The 15,726-nt window shown below is 37.0% G+C and overlaps 1 protein-coding gene across 1 annotated transcript in view; it reads left to right on the forward strand.

The window, feature by feature from the left end:
* Positions 1 to 2,824: 2,824 nt before the first annotated feature.
* Positions 2,825 to 15,726, forward strand: part of LOC124643513 (mucin-17-like) — a 68,759-nt gene continuing 55,857 nt past the window's right edge. The window contains 1 exon segment of the mRNA XM_047182514.1: positions 2,825 to 2,958. The gene's annotated coding sequence lies outside the window, so the exon portion shown is untranslated.

Raw genomic sequence — 15,726 nt, forward strand, 5'->3', positions numbered from 1 at the left:
CTCTCACAAACAAATAAAAACGTAGATAAAACACATTTGAAATTTGTATTACGTCACGTTTAGGTACAATTTTTACATAGACGTGACGTCACGAGCTGTCACTCTCAATCTTTGTTGCGTTATATCTTAGTAAATATTTGATGTATTGTTAAAATAAAAGAATACGTTTCCAATATTTTTTGTCAATCAAGAATGCGGACTAATTAGAATCCTTATTTTTTACCCTGACCATAATATTGTCAGTGATGTCGGAGGCAGTTGCTATTTAGTACCTACACCAATAAATGTAACCTAAGTATTTTTTACTTTCAACCCTGACTATGTTCCTTTTGGGGCCCTTCGTGTACCAGGGACAAGATAACTCTTTCAATCCCGTAGTCCTAGCAGCTTTACACTGGAGGCCGTTCCCAGTATTCCATAGAGATATAATTTCACATTAACCCTCCGAAACACTAAACAAAGTATCTAAAGTATGGAACATGAAGTCCACAATATATTTAGAAAGTACCTACATACAAAAGAAAAATTGCATTGATGCTTGCCTGACTTGGAATCGAACCCACAACACCGTCCGAACCTAAGAGGTTGGCTCTTCACCCACTAGCTCACCATAACTTAAACTGCGACTGTCAAAACCACAAAAAAAACACTTTGTATTGCCACTAGAAAATACATTTTTACACCAAGCAACACAAAAACAAGTGTGGAAATACTTCAAAATAGAAAGTCAAAATTCAAGATAAACGTGCCAATACCAAGAAAACATAATTAATAAAGATTTAGCGACAATTTAAGTCATAACTAAATCTGGATGAAATTCCTATAATCTATATCTTTATCGGTAGTATCGTAATAAATAGTTAATACCGCAATAAAAATGGATTAATGTTATCATGACTCTGAACCTTTATTTTTACGAATACTTTGACATTGTAACTGTTATAATTAAAGTATTAATACACACTTCTAAATGTGTTAAAATTCTGAGCAACTTAGCTTAGTCATACCTAAGAGCAAGTGGTATCAGGCACGATAAACTGTAGGTCCCGGCTGTCATTGAACATTTTATCATTGCAGTCGTTACGGGTAGTCAAAAGCCAGTAAGTCTGACAACCAGTCTTGCTTATAAGTCTTGGTTGGCTTGAGTAACTGGGTTTAGAAGATCAGATAGGCAGTCGCTCCTTGTGGCACACTGGTATTCAGCTGCATTCAGTTAGACAGGAAGCCTACCCCAACATAGTAAACAGACTGCAGATTGTGTTAAAACGCCATTCCTTCTTCTTCTTTTGTGTCGATGACACATGTCTTACAGTGAGACTAGACTACCCACACTTTGTCAGCCCAGTATGCCGCCACAGCGAGAGCACGGCCGGATGCGCTCATTAGCTCCACCTGCGAACAAGTTTCAGGGCACAGTGGACATGCGATGAGGTGGGACATGGTATGAACTTGATGACGCCAGCGCCATTCCTAAAAATAGTGGAGAGATCAACGCTTTTTACAAATCATGTCAAATAAGTTGGCCCTTCTGAGTTTAGCTACTAATGACTACTCAACGGCAGAAATATAATACATTACTGCGCATGTTCAAGCTTCATAGTGGTATAGTAATATGACAAGAACTATAAAAGCCGTTGACATTCGTTATCAGCCATATTAGTGTTCGCTAATATTATTTTTCCTGACCATTGATTAATTATTTTCGTAACAAACACATTGGCATAAGCTGTTAACACCAGTCTTAACGTAAGATAATATTTTATTGTATTTTTATAAATAGGTTGTGGTTTAAACTATGATTATCTTGTAAATTATATTAATTTTATGACGCCATAAATACATAAATATAAGTTTTACAAGCTGAAGAGATTGTTAGTTTGGTGGAACGGTCGTAATCTTAAGAACTACTGGTCCGATTTATAGAATTCTCTCAGTGTTAGATAGCCCATTTATCCAGAAAGGAGAGCATCTGCCTAGTTTTTTCACAACTGTGTTGGGGTCGGCTTCCAGTCTAATCGGATGCAGCTGAGTACCAGTGAGCCACAAGGAGCGACTGCTTATCTGACCTCCTCAACCCAGTCACCTGGGCAACCCGATACCCCTTGGTAAGACTATTTGTCAGTATAACTGGCTTCTGACTACCCGTAACGACTGCCAAGGATGTTCAATGACAGCAGAGACCTACAGTTTATCGTGCCCTCGAAAATACAGTAATTGGTGTCCAAGACGTGGGGTTCGTGGAGTCGTTCCGTTAGGTACGAAAGTGAAACTACGGGCAGAAGCTAGGTCTTAATAACATGACCATTACTTAGGAAAGCTGAAGTAAAACCCCAACTTCATAATACCTTTTTTATAGGAAATCATCAAATGACTCCTCTTGCTGTGGGTGCACTGTGAGGGAGTGTCAGACTCTTACTGACTAAAACCCACCATGTTCCTTTAAGCCTTTTATGTACCAGCGCCGCGGTAACTCGCGCGAACAACCCCACAGTTCCGACAGGGAACTACATAGTACCTTTTTTTTTTTTTTGTTGTTGTCGCTGGGTAAAAAATGCTATTACGCATGCCCTTCCCGTCGGGGGACGGGAGAGGGTATGTGGGGCTCCCCGGTACAGACGTTCCCGGTATAGCCACTAATAGTTAAGTCTAGATTCTAAACCACGTTACTGAAATAATCACCAAAACGAAATTCTAAATCAGCATCGTCATTACAGATACGAAATGACTTGAAAATTATCTTCGACGAAACCCAAACTCCCTGTATAACGCGATAATTAAAAACGCGCGTATCTGACAGCCAAATGTCGATTATTAAATAACATATGTATTAATTGATATCAGATGTATATATGATTAGCAAACGAGTATACATACCATAAGAAATAATGTACGTGAAAAAATATAAATAATATTAGTGAAAACAAGTGATTTTTGAGGACTAATTCAGTTTAGGAAGCGGTGAGTGCCATTTTTTGGTGTATTTTTATAGTGAGTGACATACTGACATATATCATCTATACCTATACATTTAGTGCCCTTAAGTGCCCAAAACAAAAGAAATCCAAATAGTGCTCTTAGCATAGAAAATTTGACTTTGAAACGAGAGTTACAAAAAGTCTTTTGGAGACAGTTTTGAAGAAAAAATAGTTTACTTTTCCTGATCATAAAGACTAATTTCGCGTGATTTGTGCTATCTTACTTCTTTTGTTTAGTGAAAATTCTGACGCAACGTAAAAACTAAAAGTGAGTACCTATTTAGAATTTAGAACATAATTATTTGTACCTACGCAGGTTTTGGGGTGTAATGCATTGAACAAAATCTTAGAAGTAATTATACTAATCTTACTTAATGGATTTATTGAAAAGGACGTAGCTGTCATTTTTTATTCACCAACAGTACACACGAGACTGGACACACCAGTGTCCAGAATTAGTACCACTAGTAATAATAGTAATCTGTTTTTTTTTTTACCTCACAAATAAACTAAAGAAAATCACATTTGTGCTTTACTTTGTAATACAATTTAAGCGATTACCTTCTGTTGATTTTTGCTATCCTGGTACTCTTAACAAATAATTATTCAATATTAATACCATTATTTTAAGGTAGAACAATAATGTTTGTTAACAATACAATGGGGAAGAACGGTTCTCAGTAGTTGTTCGTTCAGTGGCCGATGATGTTTGTGACACCAAGTCTATAGTTCGGCCATTCAGAGAATGCGTTCCTGACACGTCGCGATTGAACTGACGACGTAACTTTGCAATGGCGTTGCAGTTACGATAAAAATATTTTTGCTGGTTGTTTACCGTTTTAACAATTGAGGAGCATTAAAACAACATTATTATATCAATAATCAATGAATGTAGTTACGTCGTCAGTTCAATCGCGACGTGTCAGGAACGCATTCTCTGAATGGCCGAACTATAGTTGGCGAAACATAAAAGTGATAAAATTTAAGTTTTGCTAACAGATGTACAGATAACGAAATAATAAGGTAGTAATTTTGAGTTTCACCAACTGGTCACGTGTGTGTCCAGTCTCGAGTGTCCAGTTAGTGAATCAGTCCAGTTACATTATATAGTTGAAGATTATCCGTTCAATTGTGTATTTGTTTGTTGGGTTAAACTCAGGAATTATCTTGCTTAGATTAGCCCGTTCCAAATGCCTGTTGGACCTTTCAGCGTTATGGCCAATCAATCAATATTGTTTGTGAAAAAACATCTGTAGGTACATTATGTCGCGAGTCCAAAGGTTGCAGTGTCGCGGACATGTTAGTAATGTTCGCGCGCAATGTGTTACTGTTTGCTACAGCGAGTACACCGCGAGATACATACATGACCTGTGCCGAACAGTACCGCACCAAGGGGGAATCTCGCTTTAAGATAGCCCATTTGTCCAGGAAGGCTAGTCTTTTTTGTATAAAATTTTTGCTTTTGAATACTTTCAGCATTTATCTCTCTTTACTCTTAAGTAGTAATGCGATTTGGCAATCATAACACTCATTATCGGTCTACCGGCCTTCACTTTCATAATATTGAAGATATCGTTTGAGCGTTATTGTTGTACTAGCTTCCGCCCGCGGCTTCGCCCGCGTAGAGTTCGGTTATATCGAGTTTCCAAGAGAAGTCTTCAAAAATCCGGGATAAAAACTATCCTTTGTTCTTTCTCAACGTCAACTCTACTTCTGTACCAAATTTTATTAAAATCAGTTCAGTGGTTGAGACGTGAAAGCGTAACAGACAGACGGACAGAGTTACTTTCGCATTTATAATATTAGTAGGGATTGATAAATATTAGCTTTACATAGTACCTGGCATTTCTTTCACTCTCTGGTCGGTAGTACATAATCATCACCCTTTTTTGTCGTCCCACTGTTGGGCTGCGGCCTCCTCTCACACGGAGAAGGATTGAGCGTTAATCACCACGTCCGCTCAAAGTTGATTGCTGATTTCAGACTTTATAGTCGAGATTACCTCAAGGATACACTTAGAGATTGCATAAAACCTAGAAAAGGCTACATTGGTACTATACTGACCTGGAATTGATCATGCGAACTACTAGACCACCACGGCTTCTCTCACTCCTCATCCTCTCTTCCTAGAATAACGTAACTTTTTATCAGTAAGATAAATTTTAATAAAATGTTCATACGCAGAATTGTATAAGTATAGACATGAAAAATAATAAAAAAAATATTTAAATAAGAAAAACATATACTCGTTGTTAGGTTTTCAGTGTTATATGTTATATACTGACAATCCTGATTAAAATACTCTTTACTCTTCAGTGAATTATCACTAGAGTAACCCTAAGTTAACCCCAACTTTTTATTTTATGTATTTTAACAGAAACATATCATTTGAAAAAACAAATAACTTAGACAATTACGGATATGTGATACAGTCTAGTGACCGACGGATGTCAAGAGGCCAAAGTTCGTTAGTTCTAGTACTTATAGAGGGTTCCGTATTATCCTTTGGATACGGAACTCTAAAAAAAGTGATGATTCACAATTAAATCATTTCAAAGAATAAATTTCCCAGATCAAATAGCTCGATTCGGATTGATTGTTCTAGATCAATATCAATTTAATATAATTGTACAATTCGTTGTTATTTTAATTGACTTATCATAATTAGTTGTCCTATATTTCGTGTTTAATTATAAAAAAAATATATGTTTTTGAAATTGATTATGATCTGATGTGTATCTGTATGCGTAATTCGGCAGTTTTGAACTTTGAACATAATGCATTTTTTTTAATATGTAAGGGGATGTCCCTTTTAAGCAATCATCATCTCCCGAGCTTTGCCAACTATATTGGGGTCGGCTTCCATTGATTTCAGAACATAATAATGACATCTCTATAGATTAGCTTTCTTATGTGTCATTACATTTTCTTTTTAAATAAGTATAAAATTGCGTAAGACTGCAAAGAGTAATTTCATAATGGATTGCAAGCTTAGAACGTGAATTACGTCATCTGCCTAGCCTTTTCCCAACTATGATATGGTTGGCTTCCAGTGTAATCGGATGCAGTTGAGTACCAGTGTGCCACAAGGAGCGACTGCCTATCTAACCTCCTCAACCTAGCTTAAAAATGGTCTCTTGTTTAACTAACCTTAAACAGATATAGACCGTTTTACGATCTGGACGGCTATTGTCAAAAATCAGCCAGCTGCGCAGAATATATTACAGTGCACAAGCATTTGCTTGGACACAGGTGCACTCACTATTCCTTCAGTCTCATAGCGCGATGTGACGGCAATCCGACACCGGAGAGAGATCAGGCGCAGGACCGACATTATTAACGTGCTCTCCGATGCACGGGTGTATCAATCACCAACTTCCAGACTACAGGCTGCTATGCTATGTGCGAAAAAATCGAATACAACGTTATTCTGGAAAACAAAACCCGCGATTTTAAAGTCACGTTTCCAACCAGTATGCATTATAATATAAGCAAAAACAATTATAAAAGTACTAGCCTTTTTCACGCGGTTTCTCCCGCGTACCGTGTTAACTACTGCCCGTACCGGGATAAAATATAGCCTATGTTACTCGGGAAGAGTGTAGCTTTCCAACTGTGAAAGAATTTTTAAATCGGTTCAGTAGTTTCGGAGCTTTTAGGGGACAAACAAATAAGAAATGTTTCTTCTTTATTATATAGATAGATAAAAAATACTATTACTAGCTAACGCGTAGGTGTAGTAATTTTCCCTTCTAATCGCTACGCTATGAGTAATTAATATTTTATCTATGATAAAGATATTTTTATCTTTAGTACAATCTTTTCAAATGTTTTTACCGTATAGATCCGGATTGCAATAGTTTTTTTAAGAATTCCGGGGTTTTTATTATCATTTACGTTGCTATCTGAGGACAGTACCCGGAAAAGTAGCCTTTCTTTAACTGTCTAAAGAAAACAATCAATCCCTGTAGCCGTTTTCCTGTTTCATCAACAGTCGTTGAATCATTCAGAGTCGGGAAAATGACTATAGAGGTACTGACTTGTGTCACTGATCTCACTCGCTCCTTAAGGGATTAAAATTAGCCTATACATAGATTATTCTGTCATCTATATCAGCTATATTACTGTCAAGTTTCATCAAAATCCATTCGGTAGTTTTTGCGTGAAAGTTAAACAAACATCCATATACTAACTATCGCATCTATAATATTAGTAGGATTTTGTACCTACCTTTTAAAACATGCCAAATTACTGAATTATCACTATCCTTATCCCAATTTAATTTGTGTTTTCTCCTTTCATACTCTTCTATCTGCCGTCATCTCACAAGTAAATTCTTTCTAGCCATGTCGAATGTCACAAATACTCAATATGAGTACATAACAATACAAAGAACTCCCTGACACATGAAACTTATCTGATAAACTGTAGATAGTAATGATCTTGCTGATATCTAAATATGACTAATTAATTTAAATGTTAATTATGACATAATACTCAAAGGTATTTGTAGGAGGAACTAGCTGTTGATCGCGTTTCGATGAAAATATTTTCTGACGTAAAAAAAAGGAGCCTGTCTTAGGCTTTATACGGTGTATTAAAAAACAGTCAGCGCCACAGACAGACGGATATACTTTTGCATTCATAATTGTACCTAAGTATACTATGTGTTTTTGCCATACCAAAGAAAAAAGTAAATTGCTGGGAAGTTTCTACCCTACCGTTTTACCTTCTCAGCTATAACACTAGGAAGTGGTAAAAAGTAATTTTGTAATTTAATATCGCGAAAAACTGCTATTTTGAGTAACACACGTTCAATCTTCTCTCAATCTCAATGTTTAAATGATTTCGACAGCAATTTTGAAGTATATTTTAATCCCTTCAGCCATTTAATAGATACCATTTGAACATCTTTGGCAGTCATTTCTGATAGTCAGAAGCCAGAAATTATGACAACCTGTCTAACCAAGGGATATCGGGTTAACCCCGGTAACTGGGTTGAGGAGGTCAGGCTCTATGTAGCACAATGGTACTCAATTGCATCCAACATAGCTGGGAAAAGACTAGGCAGATGATGAGTTTTTATAGCATTTTATTCTTACATCATAAAATAAAACCGACTCCCAAAAACACTGAAAAGCAAAAAAAAACTATTCTTAGGTGCATCGGCCTAGAATTCGGTGTCTAGTGGATGATTATATGTTTATTTCGCCACCGACTTCTAGGCCGATGCACCTAAGAATAGTTTTTTTTTGCTTTTCAGTGTTTTTGGGAGTCGGTTTTATTTTTTTGTAAAAAGTTTTTTATTTTTGGCTTTTCAGTGACAAGTATATCCGCATTAGATTATTGGAAAGTTCTTATCAATACGAATAATATAAGCCCAAACACAAGGTAGTTTACACATTTAGTTGACGAGTTCCCTCGACCTTCTCTGGTCTCCGTCATCAGGTCAGCTCCAAACCTTCACTGTTACAAAGGTCTCGTCAATACAAAGAATATAAGCCCAAACACGAGGTAGTTTACATATTCAGTTGTCGAGTTCCCTCGACCTTCTGTCGTCTCCATCATCAGGTCAGCTCCAAACCTTCACTGTTGCACAGTGTTATCAGACGTACACCTCATTGTGAAGTTTTTAACCTATGCATGCCTACAATTTTCGAAAGTTGCTCTCGATTTCTCAGGGTTTCTGATGATTATGGGACCAAATGACAAGCATACCCTTTCAAATAAAAAAAATATTTTTGAAATCGGACCAGGCGTCATTGAGAAATCGAGTAACAAACATAAAAAAAAATACAGCCGAATTGAGAACCTCCTCCTTTTTTTGAAGTCGGTTGAAAATGAGTAACTATTACAAGTACAGTTAGCCACATAGATAAGTAGATAAGCTTCCACATAGTAATGTTGATGTGTATCTAATTACGGCGTAATCGGACAATCTAGCGTTTGGCTACAGGCTGATGTTTTTATATAGGCCGTGTATTTATTTTGTTATGTTTACTTTCACGTTTCATAGTATTTTTTTTACGCAAACCTAGTATATGTGTTTATAGGTACATGTCTCTATGTTAAAGGTAGCTGTTACCTTTTTTTACTCGCGTCCCGAGGTAGGTATAAACTTCCCAGACGTTGATATAAAGTGGATTATTTGCTTTCTGAGGCTTATACTTTTTTGAATCATTTTAATAGCTTTGGCTGATAGCCCGACAGACAGAGTTTCTTTCGCTTTTATAATATAAGTAAGGACTAGCCTTAAAAAAGGGGAAGAGATGAAAATAGTCTATTGATCAGCAGCAACCATTAGTTTTTTATTTTGTTCTATAACTTGTACATACTAAGTAAGACCCATTTTGTCAAAAAATACCTTAGCTTCATGCTGAATTTCAACTTTATTGTCTACGAAATCTTGCATAATAATATAAACTCATTACTTGATAGTACAAAGGTAATGCGATCGGCATTTTCTCAGAATCCAAGTTAATATAACATTGTCATCGGATTACAATTGACAAAGTACCTGAAATCACGGCAAAATACTTTTTAAATGCGCAATAATTTCTATAATACTGAAAAACCAACCTAACTTTGCGGGTGGCGAAAATTGGAACTAAATGAAAATGTACGCATTTCCACAACTCTAAACCGTTCTCCTTAGCAAGCAGCGCCACTGGTATGTGTAAAGGTATGTTTGTGTAACTTAGGGTATTAAATGAAATTTCTAAGAAAAACAGATTATTGTGATAAACGATTAGATTTTGTTGGATTTCGTAATTTTTTGGTAACGTGTGTACAGTCAGCGTGAAATGTGGACTTGGCTGTTACTTACCGAAAGATTATTGTTGAATTTTATTTATGGAATATGTAGCAATACATTAAATAGCTAAAACAATTTTTTTTTCTTTCTTCTATTGCTATCTTTTGGAACAAAACTAGTATGATACATATACAAATACCTACCTACAAACATTGTTCTGTTGTGTAGCGAATTTTCGATTTATTTTGAGAATAATTAATTAAGAGCACATTATAATAAGAATTTCATTAATTATAGCACAATAAGGTAGGCCATAAGAAAAGTGGTAAGTATACAACTTTTGTCACCGTCTGTACAGTAAATATAATCACAGCAGAACACTAACACATTACTGTCTGATAACACAAGGAAACCGTGATATGGCAGACTTGCTGACGACTTCACATACAGGGTGTTCACTATTTAACATCATCATTTATGCTATTCTACCCTTTTTACCGACTGTTTTGGGGTCGGCTTCCAGTGTAACCGGATGCAGCTGAGTGTTATATGTTATGTTGTATGTTACAGCCTTTTTATCGTCCCACTGCTGGGCACAGGCCTCCTCTCACATGGAGAAGGATTGAGCATTACCAGTATGATAAATGAAGCAACTGCTTTTGACTGCCTATATGTTAACCCGGTCACCTGGGTGACACCATATCCCTTGTGATATCTAGTTATCAGATTTTCTGGATTTGTTGCTTCTGCATTTGTTAGCCAGGAAGTATTTAATTTATCCTCATCATTATCAACCTAAGTATGTAGTACATGGCTAAGTAATAGGTGCACAAGTCGTCCGCTGACATACATTTCTGACCTTGTGTTCATGGAACATCGTTGTAGGTGTAACGCTCTGGAGTGACATACTCTTACTGACTAAAATCCATCATGTTCCTTCTTAAGCTCTTTATGCAACAATCCCGTAGCGCCGCCAGGTCTTGGCCCTGGTGGAACCCACTGGGGTTTAACGACACTCTGTGTGACTTTCCTGACCTGGAACCAAACCATACCTCGACAAATAAACAAACAAACAAAACACTAAACACTAATGGCCTTGCTACAAAAACTTAAACATCTGTTTTACACTTGTCTAAGAAAATTTTGGCTGCTAAATGAACCATAATATATGTCAACGTTATAATCTGTCATTTTTTTACACAAGTCTTAAACCGACGTTTAAAAGTTTTTTTGGAAAAACGGTATACCTCGTACGTAGGTATAAAGTGGTTTTAAGGTTAAAATAAGACCTTGCTTGATAACACATTTTTCCAAAAAGTCGTACAATGATAGGTATCTATTACGAAAATTTTATAATTTCCTAAACAGATAATTATTGAAGCATTATTCATTTTAACCGTGAATGTGCAATCCGATTACATTATCCTTTATAGTTTAATGATTCTTAATATATGTAAAAAAATATTTTTCTGTTGGTTTTAATAATAAGAATCGGTTTAAACAGCACTTTTTGAACGTCAAAAACAAAAGACAGCCCCCAAAACGCCCACCCTTCACCACTTCCTATGTGTTTGTGCTGGGAAGAAGAAGTGGCGCTATAAACACCCAGCTACTGTATTTACAAGTATATTAAATAATATATGTGCATATAGTTTATAATATTAAAAGCGAGCAAAATCGATGCCAAAAATGAGTAGATATCACTCAAAATCCTAAATCAGTTATATAAAAATACAAAGATAATATTTTATTGTTTTAATACCGCAATAAAATACTCGGGGAAAAACAATGTTTTATTTCAATATTGCTTATTAATTTCTTAGAAAATACTGATAAACGTTGCATTCGAAATTGTTGAATAATTTTCTTTCTTTGACTGTCAAAGTGGCTTACAAAATGGTTGACTGAAAACTTTTTTTGGATAGTTAATTTTTGAGTGACTTTATATCTCTTTCAGTTACTTAGAAGTAAAGAAAAAAGTAGAAGTAACTATTGTTTTAGTGATAAAATAAGTGTATAAGTGGGTGGTTTTTATAATTAATTAAATAGGTAGTTTGTGAGTTAGTTAGCTGACTACCAACTACTACAGAGAGCAAGGTAAGCAATATATAGACAGAAAGTGATAGGTATACTAGCAGTATGACACAGTTGCGCTCCCGTCCTGAGGGAACGACTTCCCGTACCAGGATAAAAATTGTAATATATCTCTTCTCAGGATATAAGGATATTTATGTGGGTATGATTATACCTATTTTTTTTTAACGACGTCAAAAATCATCAAATGATCCCTCCCGCTGTGGGTCAGCAGCGGTGAGGGAGTGTCAGACTCGTACTGACTAAAAACCGTCGTGTTCCGTCATAGGCCTTTTATGTACCAGGGCCGCGGTATCTCTTTCGGACAACCCGCAGCCCCGGCAAGCCTTGGCCCTACTGGGCCCCGCTGGGATTGCTGACATCTCTTTGAGGAGCGCGTGGAACAACGCGCGCCGTCGACACGGGTCTGTCGTCTAAGCAGACAGAGGGACGATGAGCCACCCGAACTCACCGCTCACAGACCCACGCCTGCGGCGGCCGGGAGTCATCTCGCGACACCCGGCGCCCATGGTGTCTACCTGGTCCAGCGCGGCGGCCGGGATGAGAGGTGCGAACTGTCTGGCGTTCCGCCTCCTCCTTCTCGAGCATGACAGCTTTGCAGAAGGAGGCGACGGCATCCCATTCCCTCTCGCCCCGGACCATGGCCTGAACCAGGGCCGAACGCGAGAGGTCGCCGCCGCCCAAAGCCTCGACGAGGACCCGGCGGTGCCCTTGCCACGCAGGGCACACCTGGACTGTGTGGTCCACCGTGTCCTCGGGGCTGTCCGCATAGTGGTGACACCCGGGCGCCTCCTCACGATCGATTCGATGCAGGTACCTCCCGAAACAACCGTGTCCGGTGAGGACCTGCGTCATGCGGTACGTGAGGGCGCCGTGACTCCTCCCGAGCCACTTCTCAAAGAGGGGACTTACCGCCACTATGGTGGCGTGCCCTGGTATGATTATACCTAAATCGTTGATTTGTGGAAGACTTATATTTGTTGGGGATTCTGGATTATTTGAACTAGGTACTTACAGAGTTACGTGATTTAGGTTTTAATCAATAAATATAAAGTGTAAGTAAATGTTGGCTGGCACGTGATGGTTGTAGGTTTGAAAGCTCCTGATGTTCTCAAATGGTGTTTGAGTCTAGTGCGGTCTAGGGTTCAATGAACCATAGACACAATCAAACGCCATCTCTTAAATTATATTTTTAACACGTTTATATTTCCGCTTATAATTACAAAACGGAAGCATTCACTTCAAAAATAAAAATGATACATCGTAAATAAAATTAACATATTTTATACCATTCCGATATGCATCAGTAATATTAAGATATCAATCATTTTATAAGCACTAAAAAACATTAATGTTTTTAGCCTTTTTCTAGATGCAATCGACCGATGTTAGTGATAAAGTATAATTTTATTAACGCACAAAGAAGCCGCTATTAGTACTATCTCATTTAATTTAATGTATGCTAATTGATATTTGTGTTTATTTAAATTATTTAGAGATGGGATATTTAAAAATTATTTTAATTATTAAATCGAAAATGTGCTTCGGAGGGCACGTTAAACTGTAGGTCCCGGCTGTCATTTGATGTCCTTGGCAGTCGTTACGGGTAGGTAATCAGAAGCCAGTAAGTCTGACACTAGTCTTAGCAAAGGGTATTAGGCTGCCCGGGTGACTGGGTTGAGGAGGTCAGATAGGCAGTCGCTCTTTGTAAACCACTGGTGCTCAGCTGCATCCGGTTAGACTGAAAGCCGACCACAACATAGTTGGGAAAAGGCTCGAGAGATAATGATGATGAAATTAAATTGAAAGAAAAAAAAAACCGTTCAACCCAATACCCAAACTTTCTGGCTTTTGAATACCCAGTAGCGACTACCAAAGTTGTTCAAATGACACCTAAGCCCACTAATCTATCATGCCTTTTGAAACACGAAGAAACTCTTTAAAATTATTAGGTTACGTTTTTTTTACATGAAATAAAACAGTCGCACCTCTATAGTTGTTATCAATTACGAAAAAGTCTTCTGAGAATCAATATAAACCATAGATAAGAATCTCTATGATAAGACAAATACATTTTGATTTTTACCTTATTATCTTATAGTCATCTTCTTTTAAAGGTAATTGGATTAATTGATTTTATCGCAGTTTACATACAATGAATTTCAATTAAAAATATTTTATGCATGATAATGCGTTGTCTGAATAGTATATTCAAGCTTGCTTTTTTGGAGGGATAGACAGACATCTTTTTTTTTTTAAATAATTATTTTTTTTCAAATTACCGGTTTTGCCATTCAAGAGCGATTGCCTCATTTGATTAAAATATCACCTCTGCTTACTATTTTAAAACTATGTAGGTACCTATGGAGAGTTTTCTTTTCAAAATGACTAGCATCTTAGTACGCTAAAGTGCCAAGATTGGATGTAAATGATTTTCCCAGTAGGTATTATAAATAAAACAAACATGAATTTGAATTTCTAGGGTGCACCACTTAATTTTAACGATAATACAAAACCGTCATCGTTATATTGTGGATTACCATAATCGATCCACCGTTTTATCCCGATTAATGAGTGAAGTTTGACATTAGCTAATGTCTGTTTCCAATGTCTAATCTAAAAACAATTGATGGATCGATTAATTTAGCTTTTAAGTTTTTAAATTTTATTGCTGCTTGTACACAACTGTCGCAAGAGATCCTTACTAATATTGTAAATACGAAAGTGACTCTTCTTGCATATCGCGCTCCCACTACAAAACTACTGGACTTATTTACACAGCTTAGTTTTTGGTACACGCAATGTAAGCTTGAGCCTTTTTCCAATCCGGGATCCGGATTTTTTTCTTTATAATGTCGGGACAATGTCGGGACACCTTTTCACACACGGTTGGATAGCCCCATGGTAAGTTATTAATTAACTTGTGTTATGGGTGCTAACACAACTGATAAACTACATATAGCTACACACATACATATTTATAAATACATATTGTAACACCCAGACCACGGCCAACAAGCATGCTCATCACACAAATGTCGACCGGCTTGGTGACCATTGCGCCATAGAGGTCGTCAATCGTTCTTGATCCGGGTGTGGGAAGTACTTTCCTTGGGATGGCAATATTAAGCTCAGGGAAATTATATTGGTTATTTAAAGACTTCCTTGTTATGCTCCGCTTCAGTGATGTCTGATATTTGGCAAGAAGCCAGACAACCAGTTTTGCCAAGGGGTATTGGGTTGAGGAGGTCAGATAGGCAGTCGCTCCATGTGACACACTGATACTCAGCTGCATCCGGTTACACTGGAAAACCCCAAGAGAAACGGCTAGGCAAATAATTGTTCTTGAGGTGTACACACACGTTTTTCCTATCAATTAAAAACCACGTTTAATTAGTATTATCTAAAGAAATGTTATATTTAAATGATTTCCTATAAACTATGAGTCACATCCGCTTCAGATGATCAAAATTGCCGAACCGTGTAACATACATTAATTTATAAAAGATACGTAATAATAAAATTAACTTAGACGCATAATTTCATAATGTTTTTAATTAATTATGTACTTAATGTATTTATCTTATATCTGATCTGATTTTCATTGACAAGGTTTTTATTGCATTTGTGAATTTGTGTAAAAAGATGTGGCGATTATAGAGTTAGAGTACCTAGGAACTAGATGTTTTCTGTGGTTCCACCTGACTCTTGAGGAAACTTCTTCCAGCGACCGGGTAAAAAGTAGCTTTTGTTCCTAGGTATTTTCTCAGGCTCTAGACTCTAGACTATGTACCAAATTGATGGGTTCAGTAGTTTGGATGTGAAAGCTGGACAGACAGACAGTTATTTTCGCATTTATAAGTAAAGATCTAAAATAAAAAGATCTTTATAATATAAACCTTC

Source organism: Helicoverpa zea, chromosome 27 (genome assembly GCF_022581195.2).
Source record: "Helicoverpa zea isolate HzStark_Cry1AcR chromosome 27, ilHelZeax1.1, whole genome shotgun sequence".
NCBI lineage: Eukaryota > Metazoa > Arthropoda > Insecta > Lepidoptera > Noctuidae > Helicoverpa > Helicoverpa zea.